The sequence below is a fragment of the Euphorbia lathyris genome, chromosome 3, assembly GCF_963576675.1.
Source record: "Euphorbia lathyris chromosome 3, ddEupLath1.1, whole genome shotgun sequence".
Lineage (NCBI taxonomy): Eukaryota > Viridiplantae > Streptophyta > Magnoliopsida > Malpighiales > Euphorbiaceae > Euphorbia > Euphorbia lathyris.
In genome coordinates this window covers 18179684-18193424 of record NC_088912.1, presented here as the reverse complement: position 1 = coordinate 18193424, position 13741 = coordinate 18179684, and the positions used below count along the sequence as shown (strand labels likewise).

The following is a 13741-nucleotide window of genomic DNA, read 5'->3' as shown; positions in this document are numbered from 1 at the left end:
TTTATCTAATAAAAATTAATTAAATTTTATATTTATTAAATTTAAATTTATACATAACTTATAAGAAATAGAGTTTAAAAGTTAGACCTAAGACCTCCAACATACTGGAAATGCCTCTATTAGAAGTTAAGAGTAATTTTATCCATAATGTTACAATGGTAAAATTATCACGTTAGTAAGTTGAACCATTTTTATCCATAATTACAATTATACTTTATGCAGTTCAGAATCTCGTTATTTTCACTTCACACATGCATCATGTTATCACTCATCAGTATCAAAACAATTACACGTGTACACACGTGGAAAAAAATTAAAAAGTTCAAAAAAATAGGTACAACTATTTTTGATCTGGTGCATAACACGAGATAAAAATAATAATTTTTCTTTCACGTGTTTATACATTTATTTGATATACTACTGATGAGTGATAACATAACGCAAATATGGAGTGGAAATAATGAGATTCATGACTAGTGGGTAGAGTGCTCCATTAACAATTATTAAAAATTGGTTCAACTTTCAAACTTTAAGAGTAAAATTGCCCCAACTTATAAAACGTTGTGGATATAATTATCAACTAGTTTTTGGCCCGTGCGATGCACGGATTTATCTTTAAATATATAAATCTTAAAATTTTATTTATAATATTAAAATTTAACAAAAATGTTTTCTAAATTAAATATTATAATATATTAAATTAACTTGATTTTAACATCATTAAGATCTTTAACATATTGCTTATATATTACTTTTAATACTATTATCATATTAGTTGCTGTTTAATAAGTAAATTTTAATTTTACTTAGCATGTAAAATAACATATATAAAATAATTTATAATTCATAGGAAAAAAAATTAAGTTCAATTATAAGTAACAATTAAGAAAAATGATAGTGTTAAATATTTTACAAAACGTTAAAAAAATTATGCAATTGTTTTTAAATTAATTTTTAATAATTTTATTTTATAATATGTTATTTTTAATAATGTTTCTTTTCAAATTTACTATCAAAAAAAATTTCTTTTCAAATTAATTTTTTAAAATCTTTAATTAGTTTAATATAGGGAAAAATATAAAAATAAACATTGTGGTTAAAACTTATATCTGTTTTCGAACAATACTCACGTGGTTTAAAAGTTTGTAAAATGGTAATAAAGATGATTAATTTATAAAATAAATAAATATAAAGACCAAATTAACTCTTTTCCCTTTGACTTTTAAAACCATTAATCAATTTGGTATGTGTTTGCTAACGGAATAAAGTACATGATACCATTTTGCAAACTTTTAAACCACATAGGTGTTGTTCGAAAACAGATGTAACCACAAGGTTTATTTTTATACTTATCCCTTTAATATATTTAAACAAACTATAGCTATATAAAAGATTTTAGAACTCGGTCTAATTTTAAGAAAATAAAAAATATAATAAAGTTGAAATTGAACTAATCATTCTTATACATAACTAACTTTTAAAAAGTAAAAGAATTGAGGGATAGTTTTATGGAAATCTAGCAACAGAAATTTTTAAAATAAATTCAATTTAATATTATTTAAAACTTAATCTAATTTTAACAAAATAAAAAACGGAATAAAATTGAAATATAACTATCTCATTCCTATCCTCATCTAAAAAATAATTCTAGATAATTAAGTAAAAAAAAATGTATAAAGAAATCTAGCGATTGAAATTTAAAATAAACTCAACTCAATCTAATTTTAACCAAATAAAAAACTTAATAAAATTAAAATAAAACAAACGCATTCTTGTTTCAAAAGAAGAAAAAAAACTAACTCATTCTTATTCTGATCTAAAAAATAATAATTATAACCAACATTAAAAAGTAAATAAAAATTTCATCAAAAAAAAAGTAAATAAATTATATACTAATGAGTTATTTATGAACTTTGTAACCATCCATATATTGAATTTACTTCATTAAAAATAACCTTATAAACACCCATAATAAGATTAATTATTTTAGTAGAGATTTTCGAGGTGATAACAATATATATATATAATGCTCAAAAGTAGATAAAATAATCATTAATCAAACCCCAAAATATCCAACATCAACCACATATTCAACTTGATTAATCTTCTCCTTCTTAAAACAATAAACAGGAGCCTGCCACTTTTCAACCTCTAACACAGCTCCCACTTCAAAACTCATCACATGAGCAACCATTCCTGCCACACATTATAAAATCACAATTGCTTACTATTTAACTTTTGAATAATTTTAATAATCATAAACATAACTATAAAACACCCAAATGAACAGATACCAGATGATAAGAGCATCAATGGATCAGAGCTCATGGATGTCAATGAGAAAATCAAACTAATTAAAACCAAAAAGCTCCATTATAACTATAAATTTAATTATCAGTAATCATAAATTAAGAAAATGCATAATACCAGGTAATAAAGAAAGCTTGAGAATAAGCTGTGTAAGAAAACAAATTCTTGAAGAGATCTCCACTGATACACCTTGATCTTAAAAAAACAAATAATAGAGAAGAAAACATAAATGGTTGTATAAAAACTAAAATGAAACAATAATGATGGTTAATATTACCATGGTCTGCAGAAGATGAAGTTTCTAAGCATAAAGGCGACCCCTCAACCTATCAAAATTACAGACGAAATTGAATATTCAGTAATTCAGTAATATTTATTTGCCTTTTTCAAATAATCTCACTACAGGAACAACAATTGATCATGGAAAAAATGCAGAGAAACTAAGGAATTCAAGAATAAAAGAAAGACTTTGGGTTAGGCTAGGGTAAGAATGCTAGCGAGGGAGGTCCTTTTTATAGGAGCGTAGTGTGGGGATTTACAATAATAAGAGTTTCCATTGATTGAGGTTTTTTGGTCCGACAACTAATATTTTAGATGGCTAAGGTGTTTTTTGTGGTTATGAATTCTATCTCAGAGATAAATCTTAGAGCAGAGATGTTTTAATTAAGATTATTTTATCTAGAAAAAAGGATGGAGAGATTTTAGGAAAGATTTTGGCTCAAAGATTATCAATACATACGGTTTCATTGAGAGACAAAAGAAATATTACAATTATTATTTTTGTTTGCAACCTTAAAATTATTATTTTTAATTTGTAAAAAATGAGGAGCTGTTTTATAATATAGATATATATTATCAATCAACGAAATGTTTTCTAAATACAGATTATAAAGCATATTAAAAAAAATACAGATTATAAAACCATGCACCATTACAACCTTTTTTTATTATGATCATGACTTCTTTTTTTGTAAATAGATCATGACCATTTTAAAACCATTTGGTTATTCATTATATCTAAACCATTGATCAGTATTATTGAGAACACAAGAAGAACAATAAATAAAATAATAGAAGAGGAATCTATATACAATATAACATTTTAAAAACTCATGATAATGGAGAATATTAATGTTATTTTTAATTAGGGTTAATATTAATGTTAGTATTATCATGAACCATTCCATCAAAAGGAATATACTCTATATATAAAACGTGCAACAACTTCAAATAGGGAGATTGAGTCTAAATTATTAATATAAGAAGCAAAGCAAATAAAATAGATTGTTAATTAATTTGATAATATCCTAGAAAATTTGAAAACAGCAAAAACGAATTGTTGATTAATTTGATAATATCCTAGAAAATTTGAAAATAAAAAAATGAATTTAAAAAAGATAAATAAAAATATTAATTTTAATCGGTAAAAAATGATGGAGTGACACCTCAGCTTCATCGTTACTGTTTTATAATATATATAGATTATGAAATTATGGGTAAAATTACTCTTACTTGTCAACACTAAGATTACGGTGCCTTCTATGCTTACTTTGATATAGTGATATATGTGTTAAAACAGACAAATACATAGGCAAATATATGTATTAACCCTTTTTTATAACATTGAACATAATTAAGTGACAATAGAACGCGACATAAATGAAAAAGTGTGGTTAAATTTTTAAATATGGGCAAAAAAAAAAGTACAAAAATAAACCTTGTGCTTTGGATCATTTTCAAACATAAACTATGTGGTTTAAACATGGCAAAAAGGTACATTGATGTTCATTCCATCAGCAAACACATGCCAAATTAACTAACAATGTTAAAAAAAAGTTAAAAGTCAAAGAGAAAATAGTTAATTTTGTCCTTATATTTATTTGTTTTATAAATTAACCTCATTATTATCTAATTATCACAACAAAAACCCCAAAATAAAAAGTAAAAATCAAATAAGTCACCTTCTCCATTTCTCTTTAATTTCTTATTTTTCATCTTCTCTCTACCTTATCTAAGATCATTCTTTGCATTTGGGGTTTTCTTGGTGGAAGCTGCAGCCAACACCATTCATTTGACTAGTTGGGTTCTCTTTCATCACAACATCCATCCCTTGCAATATGTCACAAGGGATAGAATTAAGTTCCCCACATAAGTAGTGCTTCAACTTGCGAAGCTTAAGTTCAGACACTAACTTTATGGAGAGAGAAAAATTAATAAAGAGCACAGAGAAGAGAGAAAGAAAAAGAAAATTAAGAAATTATAGATAAATTGAGAAGATGACTTATTTGATTTTTATTTTGGGGTTTGTTTCTGATAATTAGATAATAAGGGAATTAATTTATAAAATAAATAAATATAAGGATAAAATTAACATTGTTAATCAATTTGGCATGTGTTTACTTACGGAATGAACCTTAATATATTTTTTTTTACCAATTTTTAATATGTTAGAAAATTGTCCAAACCACAAAGTTTATTTTTATTATTTTCCAAAAAATAAAATGTGTCTTCATATTGAAAAAAATAACATGAGAACTCTTATCAATGCAAAAACTAAACTATCTTTGACGTAGAAAAAACATTGATACTTTTTTTCTAAATGTGTAACTAAATTTTTAAAATTCTCAACAAACAATGAAATTTTCAAAAGCTCATCATAAATAAAATAAAGCTTAGTTGAATTTTAAATGCAAGGACAAAACTAAAAACGTCTTTAAATTAAAAAAAAAAGGGAAAATTACAAAACTGGGTCAAATGGGAGGCCCATTTACATATTTAACCTATTTACTAATCTTACTACATATCTAGACTGATTTTGTGTGACTTTCCCATAATACCCTCAATATTTACGCGTGGCTCGCTCTATCCCGTCTGACTTCGCATATTCGACCATATGTGAAGCCTGCGAAGCTGATGTTTGGATTTACTTAATGAATTTAGTTCGCATATGCGAAGCCTGCGAAGCTGAAGTTTGTTTTGCTTGATGAATTTAGTTCGCATATGCGAATGCTGGATATGACTTGAAGCTAATTCGCGAAGTGGTATATAACAAAAAATGGCAAACAACAATGGATTCTAACATTAAAATCATAACATTATCAAAATTTACAAGAAGATTGCCACAATAACAACATTCAAATCATAACATTATCAAAATTTACAACAAGATTGCCACAATAACAACATTCAAATCATAACATTATCAAAATTTACAACAAGATTGCCACAATGAACTCTCCTAACAAATCATTTCAAAGTGAACCTAACTAATCCGGTACCAATCTTGAAACGAATGAGTAATCTTGGTGGGCACCGTGAGACACATCCAACCCAAAAGGTCTGGACTTCCAGACCTTTTGGGATGGACGTGTCCCACGGTGCCCACCAAGATTACTCATTCGATTCAAGATTGGTACCGAATTAGTTAGGTCCACTTTGAAGATTGGCACCATGGGATGGACGTGTCCCATGGTGCACCCCAAGATTGACAAAACCTCTCCTAACCAACCACTTTAGGAGTGAATGTGTCAGTCTTGGGGAAGTTCATCCCTATACAGGAAGGAAAATCATCTCCTCTGCAGCCCAGTACGTCGCCTTCCAGAAAGGGATATTACGTATTCAACCATCTACAGAAAAAATTAATCGTGTTAGGCAGGGAAAAAGACGATTTTGGCTTCGCGAAATGAAGATTAGCGAAGCATGCGAATGTAAATGTGCAGGGTTTTACTTCGCATATCGATGCTTTCGCGAAGTATGCGAGGTCAGAAACGTGACTATCTACGTCGCATATCGATGCTTTCGCGAAGTTTGCGAGGTCTGAAACATGAGGATCTATTCGCAGACTTCGCGAACTAATAGATTCGCGAGGTAGATCCATACGTTTCAGACGCTTTCTCTTCGCATATCTTCGCAAAATCAACGATTAACGAAGTAGATCGTCACTTTCCAGGCTCGTTCTCTTCGCAAAGCTTAGCGAAACCATCGATTGCGAAGTGAATTCATGAAAAAAACGCAGAAAAAAACAAATACTTACATTTTTCGCCCCTTTCACCCCCAAAAGCGACAATAACAATATGATAATATGGGAAGAACGAAGGAAATAACGTAGAAAAACCATTTCTTTGATGGTAACAAGAAGAAAGAAACCAAGCAACGAACAGGAAGATGAAAAACCATGGCTTCGTTTTCTAGGGTTGAGAAGTTGCAGAATCAAGAGATGAAGAGATGAAAAAGAGAAATTCATTGTGATTTTGACTAAATGGTGCAGATTTCGTGCAATTTAAAGGAAGAAAGGAAGATCAAAAGTCTTGAAATCATTAATGCAGGAGCAACTTTTCGCATAACCAAGGAGATAGGAGGAGCGGCGGTTCGCGAGTGGTGGAAGTGGGAAGATTAGGGGTATTATGGGAAAGTCACACAAAATCAGTCTAGATATGTAGTAAGATTAGTAAATGGGTTAAATATGTAAATGGGCCTCCCATTTGACCCAGTTTTGTAATTTTCCCTTAAAAGAATTCAGGATATTTTTCTCGACACAAAATCTGCACCGATTTTAACTTTAAAATATATCGACACCTTTTTTTTTACAAATGTGTAGATGCATTTTTGAAAATGCCAACAAAAAACTATAAGCTTAATTAAGTGATTATTTTTTAAGCAAAGGCTGGGTTACAAGCTAAGATCGGAATGCAAAGAGACCAACTAGGTTGGCACTTCCACAAACCCAATAAAAAACCCCGACCCGAATTTTATTAAAAGGAGGAAAAAATACATGAGGAAAATTAAGAGAAACGAAATTGTTCTAAACAGTATATATCATCAGAAATAAATCTATTGCAAAAAGCTGGTGCAGAATTCCACCAAACAATATGATCCGTTGTGACTCTAAATTTAGCCAATGCATCAGCCGTTCTATTTCCTTCGCGAAAAATATGGGTAATATTTAGATCCATAGAAGAACAAGGTCGAAGACAAGCAATCCAATCATGTCGTAGTGCCCAAGGAACAACTAGAGAGCGCTTCCTAAACAAATTTACCACATAAACAGAATCGCATTCCACCCATATTTTGTGCCATCATTTTTCCCAAGCAATCTGAATTGCAAAATAACGGCTTTCAATTCGGAAATATGCGCAAAGGGGGTATCTACTCGAAACGCAAAACAACCCCGAGCAAATCCTCGAGTAGTGCGAAATACGCCCCCTGCACCCCCCATTCATGTATTAACATTTGTTGAACCATCTATGTTAACTTTGAGCCATCCTGGTGGAGGACGAACCCAAGTAACACTAACTATATTAGGAGCTCGAGGGGGTCTAAGAGGAATACGTAACTGCCTAAGAACACGAAGCTCATCAACACTGTTTCATATGACCTTTATTACCAATACCGCCTTCACGAATCATAATCCAAAGCCTATGAAGCAGAAGATGAATTGATGGTGTTTCATTCTCAAAAATCGCAATATTTCTAGTGTGCCACAGAATCCAAATCAAACTAACAACTCCAACTGACCATAACAAACCCACTTGAGAACTGAAGCTATGATTTAAAAAATTCAAAATAAGAGTAACTCGAGAATCTGTCAAAACAATATGTTTACAAAAAAGAGAGCCCAACGCTCGCCAAGCAACCTGAGAAAAAGAACAGTGAACCATAATATGTTCAATTGATTTTGAGGGCGCTTTGCATAAAATTCAATGGGAAACAATAGGCATGCCACGCTTCTGCAATTGGTCATGCGTGGCCAAGTAACCCAATAAAGTCCTCTAGCAAACGGTCGAACGAGAAGGAGGAACGACTTCAGACCAAATAAACTTGTGCCATTGAACCTTTGCTGCATTATTACCCAATGAAAAATAGAAATCCTTGACAGTAAAAGTACCTGAAGAAGAACCTATCCAGACGCAGAAGTCCTCATCATCACCGCCACGCTTAATCTCCATAATATGCTACTGTAAAACCTATGGAAGTTGCTGCAGATTTATCCATGAATCTCCATCGAGAAATTCCTCTACACAATTAAACCGGGCACGTTGATATTATGGGGTAGATTTAATTATTCACCTACCGAGGGCTTGATCCACAACTCACTCCAGAAATTCAGCTTTGAACTATTGCCAATCCACCAGTGAGATTGATCCCTAAGGATATAGTAGACCTCTCGGATTGATGGCCAAATCGAAGAATTCGAAATTGCAGCTTTTGGAAGCCCAGAACGTGCAAGAAACTTCCATTTTCAAAGAATTGAAACTAAAGAGTTTCCAGTAAGTAATTCCCATGCCATCTTGCCAAGAAGATCCTTATTAAACCGGAGTAAATCTTTTATGCCTAGACCTCCATTCTCAATTGGATTATAACAGACTTTCCACTGAACAGTAACAAGCTTCCTTGTGTCAATACAGCCAGCCCACATAAAATTCCTAATACAATTATTCATCCTTTTCAAAAGCGTCACTGGCCACTTGTAAATAATGAAGGAATGAATGAAAGCCCCTTTCAAAGTCGACTTGATCAAAGTTAACCGACCAGCAAATGAAAGAGAAGTTCCTTTCCATTTACTAAAATTAGCCAGGAACCTATCTGCAAGAGGCTGTAAATGACAACGCCTAGGAGCTCCGATAAAAAGTGGGACGCCAAGATAAGAAAAAGGCAACCCCTGCAGCCGGATGCCAATTAAATTCGCCAAAAAAGCAGCACATTGGGTTGAAGTATGCTTCACTAGTGGAAAAATGGTCATTTGCATCGGCCCTTATAAAGTACGATGCAAAAGGTCCATTTGCATCGGCCCTTTATTTAGGGCCGATGCAAATGTCATGATATTTAGCATTTGCATCGGCACTTAATAAGGACCGATGCAAATAATTGTATTATTTGCATCGGCCCTTTTGAAAGGGCCGATGCAAATATTATTTAAATTATTTGCATCAGCCCTTTAAGAGGGACCGATGCAAATAATTGATTATTTGCATCGGCCTTTTAAACGGGCCAATGCAAATATCAATTGAATCATTTGCATCGGTCCTTTATACGAGACCGATGCAAATGTGTTAAGTATAAATTTGGATTTTAGGGTTAGTGTTTCTGGTTTGCAGCCGCCTTGCATCTCTCTTCCATGGTTTCATTTTCCACCACTACCTCCCTCATACTATTCTCCCTACTCCTGTTCGTCTTCTGGCTTTCAGTTTCCTCCGGTCGACGGTGTTCTCCTTCGGCCATGGTGACTCCGGTAAGATAGAACTATTTGAGTTTGAGTTTGCACATCTAATGGAAATTTTGATTTCCAATTCTTTCTTATAATGTTGCTCATTCTCGCAACCTTTCTTTCTCAGATTACGTCTCTCTCTGTTCAAAGAATCCATTTTATGTAGTGGTTCGATTCTAGGGTTCCCTAAGCTAAATCTAGGTCAATTTTTGGTTTTGTCTAATTCTCAAAAAGAAGAGCCGGATTGCTTAAAAAGGCTCATGAACTTGCAATTCTTTGTGATTCTGAAGTTGCGGTTATTATCTTCTCCAACACTGGCAAGCTCTTTGAGTTCTGCAGTTCCGGGTATGCTATCCTATGCATTCCTTCTTCTTTTTTTATTTGTTGATTGCATGTGTTAACTTTATGGTTTCTTGGGCATTCTGGTAAATTTCTTTGTTTCTATCATTATACGCAACTAATTTCTGGGTTTTTTCTTTTTTCGAATATCATTGCATATGCTTTTTCTTTATTTCTTCATTTCTTTCATTTTTATTTTTTATTTTAAAAATCCCTTTGTATCAAATTCATTTCAACTTCAATTGGGTTTTTAGGCTCATTCTGGGTGTTTGGCTTTTTCTTTTACTGATATATATATTTGAATTTCTTAATTATTTTATTTGAAGCTCTCTCTACTATAGATGTTCTGTTTTTGTTTCACTTTGATGCAACCAAGGATGTGTTGAGTTGAAATGATTCCGTAGATTTTGTTAATTTTTTGTTTTTCTTCCATCTAACCAGTGTTTGTATTTTCATGTGCAGCTAGCTGGTTGGAAGCTGAAGGAGGAGTATTTACCCTCTGGTTGGCTATGCCTGGTAGCTTTTCTATGACACTCTTTAAATCTATGTATTGAATCACTGATTATATGTGCTTTTATGATGTCCAATGAAGCCAACAATAACGATGCATAATGTTTCTGGTTCAGGTTTGTGGTGCTTTTAATGAGCATGAGCTTCCAAAAAAAATCATAAAGCTTGCAAAAGATGCCTATACACCTGATCTCATTGCGACATCTGACTGTATGCTTCGTAAGAACATATTAAGTAGATGAACAAGTTTAAATAGTTAGAATATTAATTGGTTTTATCATTATTTCAGGAAAAATTGGATATGGAACTGTTAATGAGGCCTTGGCATACAAGTTACCATTTGTCTTTGTTCGAAGAGATTATTTCAATGAAGAACCTTTTCTAAGAAATATGCTTGAGGTGAAATTAATTTATTTGCTTGACAATATAGTTTTCTGTCTCCAGTGTATCCATTCTCTATCTCTTTATATTCACATGGTTTTGATATTGGGTAGATTCTCTCTCTCTCTCCCTCTCTTTATTTTATTTTCGAACAGTATTATCAGAGTGGTGTCTAGATGATTAGAAGAGATTTACTCACTGGACATTGGCAACCTTACCTTGAACGTGCAATTAGTTTGAAACCATGCTATGAGGGAGGCATTAACGGTGGTGAGGTATATCATTTCTTTTTTGCTTGACCACAGCTGATCGAGGTCATTCTTCTTTGAGGAAGGATGGTGTCAGCCCTGGGGACAAAGTCAGTGTGTCTCAGAGAAGAGGAGGTCTGTGTCGAGGCATGGCTCACCAGTTGGTGAAGTGAAGGGAAATGTTGGAAATAACTATGCTGGTGGAAGCTGGTTGAATTTGGAAATTAATTCGCGGAAAGGCGCTCAGTGTCGGTTGTTCGATGTCAGATTAGTGATTCTGAGGTAAAATTTTGGCTGCTTCCTCTTTTGTTAGTTCTAATTAGCAATGGCTTATGTTTTGCACTTGTGTGAACTTGTTTCCAATAAGATTTATTTGTGTTAAACAAGACAAAATTTTCATTTTTTTCATTAATTAGACAATCCAATCATTGCATTTTGAACGTTTTATTTCATTTATTTTCTTTAATTGATGTGTAAAAAGTGATAGGTAGGGTTTCAGCTCTTTAGATGCTTTTGCCATTAATCAAACTGGTTCATTAATTTAGAAAAACTTAAGACTTTTGTAAAAGTGGAATTGACTCATGTCATAATAGTGTTGTTTCTGTTGACAGAATTTTTTCAATGAGAAACTTTCATGTATCATATCATTCTTATAAAATTTCAAAATAAATTATTTCGACAAGGAGACAGTATCTTGGATTTTGATTGATGCTTTCCCGGAATTTGTAAATGCAACAGGATTTGCTGGGATTTGATGATACCAAATTGTATACTTGGGATGTATGTCTGTCTTTATTGATTATTTATGTGTATCGGATTGTTTTATATGCCTAATGGTCATGAACATTATATGTGCATATGTTTTCAATTGTTTCATCTCTGATTGGCATATGACGTATTTTGTTTTCCTGCAAATAGCAGAGTGATTTGGATCTTTATCAGAACTCAAGCAATGGTGGTTCTTCGAAGAGCTTCAGTGGCAGAAACAACCAAGTGGCATTAGCAAATAAGACACCTGTTTCAAATCACAAACCAGGACTTAGACGGTCTCTTAGCCAAAGAGATTTGAAGTATCAAGATGGTTATTCTGTAAGCATTATAATCTCTTCAAGCTATTTTAATTTGCAACTTCTTTATAATCCTTTATTTGAAGGGAAAAATAATACTAAGTAGCTTGAATATGAATGTTGACAGTAAGGCCTTATCCACTGACTTGCCTTATGTTCATATGTATCATGAGACCTCTATGTTCACGGTTCGTTTTATCATGAGGTATATCACTTTGACCTCTTTTGATAACTTTATATGTATAATAGCTGAGCTGCTTTACCTATTTATGACTTGCCACAATTGTGTTTTATCCATAGGTGAGATTGGTATGCAGCAAATGGGTTTGCAAGCACGCCTTATGATCATGCTCTGTCCAGGGGAGTATTTGTTATAATCTTGTCCAAGTATTATCATTTGAGAGTCCTACATTCAATCCAAATTATAGAGCTCCATTCAATCCAAATTATTTTTTTATTTTTTTAAATGACATTTGCATCGGCCGTTTAAAAGGGCCGATACAAATGAGACTGCATTTGCATCGGCCCTTTAAAAAATGTGATGCAAATTCTATATCATTTGCATCGGCCCTTTTAAAAATGTGATGCAAATGCTACATCATTTGCATCGGCCCTTTAAAGGGCCGACGCAAATGCTACAACCATTTGCATTGGCCAACGGTCGATGCAAATGTGATGCAAACACATTTGCATCGAGGGCTTTTGCATCGGCCAATGGCCGATGCAAATGGCCCTAAATGGCCGATGCAAATGGCCATTTTTCGACTAGTGCTTCCCAAAATACACAACCGACTTTTCCCAATTGACAATCTGCCTTGAAAAAAGACCATAAAAATCAAAAAGTTTTTTAATAGTGCACATATTTCGGACGGTAGCTTTGCCAAAAAGCAATATATCATCTGCGTATAACAAATGTGAAGGAAAATAAACCCCACGGGAAAACAACATATTATCAAACTCTCCACTTGCTTCTAATTTAGCGATCCAGCGAATAAAGAAATCCTCAGCAAGACCAAATAAAATAGGGGATAGAGGATCTCCTTGACGAACCCCAAATAAGCAAGAAAAATAGCCTCGAGAAAGGCCTCCAACAAGAATCGAGACTCGAGAGGAAGAAAGGATATTGAGGATCCAGTCTCTAAATGGTAATGAAAAACCGAAAGCCTCTAAGGCTGCAAGCAAAAAAACTCCAATCCAGCGTATCAAATTCTTTTCGAATGTCAATTTTCAAAGCCATATCACCGCCAAAACAGCGTCTAAAGAATTAATCCCTTCTGAAGCTGTAGAAATACAGTGGTCGATACTTCGATTTTTTATGAACTCGAACTGGTTTTCAGAAACAATGCGAAAAGCAATAACTGCAACTCTGTCTGCGAAAATTTTAGAAATAATTTTAAAACTAAAATTACTCATAACAATTGGTCAATACTGATCTACTCGACTGGCACCTTCGACTTTAGGAATTAAAACCATGAGATTAGAATTCATACCAGGAAGAATATGACCGTTGTTAAAAAATCTTATGACCATATTACATACATCAGGACCAACAATGTCCTAAAAAGTTTGAAAAAAAATGCCCGTGAAACCATCAGGCCTAGGAGTACTGTCTTTATCCATACTAAAAACTGAAATCCGAATTTCCTCATTTGAAGGGCATCTCACCAAATCAACATTTTCTT

General features: G+C 32.7%; 2 long non-coding RNA genes across 5 annotated transcripts; one reads left to right on the top strand and one right to left on the bottom strand.

Annotated features, from left to right (window-relative positions):
• Nucleotides 1-1942: 1942 nt before the first annotated feature.
• On the bottom strand, nt 1943-2789 carry LOC136222079 (uncharacterized). The gene is made up of 3 exons (XR_010685492.1): nt 2588-2789; nt 2428-2505; nt 1943-2196 (listed from the first exon to the last, which is right to left on the bottom strand). It is a non-coding gene; the product is annotated as an uncharacterized lncRNA (long non-coding RNA).
• Nucleotides 2790-9307: 6518 nt separating this feature from the next.
• LOC136222078 (uncharacterized) lies at nt 9308-12505 on the top strand. 4 transcript variants are annotated; one of them, XR_010685491.1, is made up of 9 exons: nt 9308-9538; nt 9642-9859; nt 10316-10369; nt 10480-10573; nt 10653-10762; nt 11050-11274; nt 11914-12081; nt 12233-12264; nt 12360-12505. It is a non-coding gene; the product is annotated as an uncharacterized lncRNA (long non-coding RNA). The 4 variants fall into 4 exon arrangements; XR_010685488.1 differs by having other exon boundaries at nt 12187-12264; XR_010685490.1 differs by having other exon boundaries at nt 11911-12081; nt 12187-12264.
• The last annotated feature ends 1236 nt before the right edge of the window (nt 12506-13741 follow it).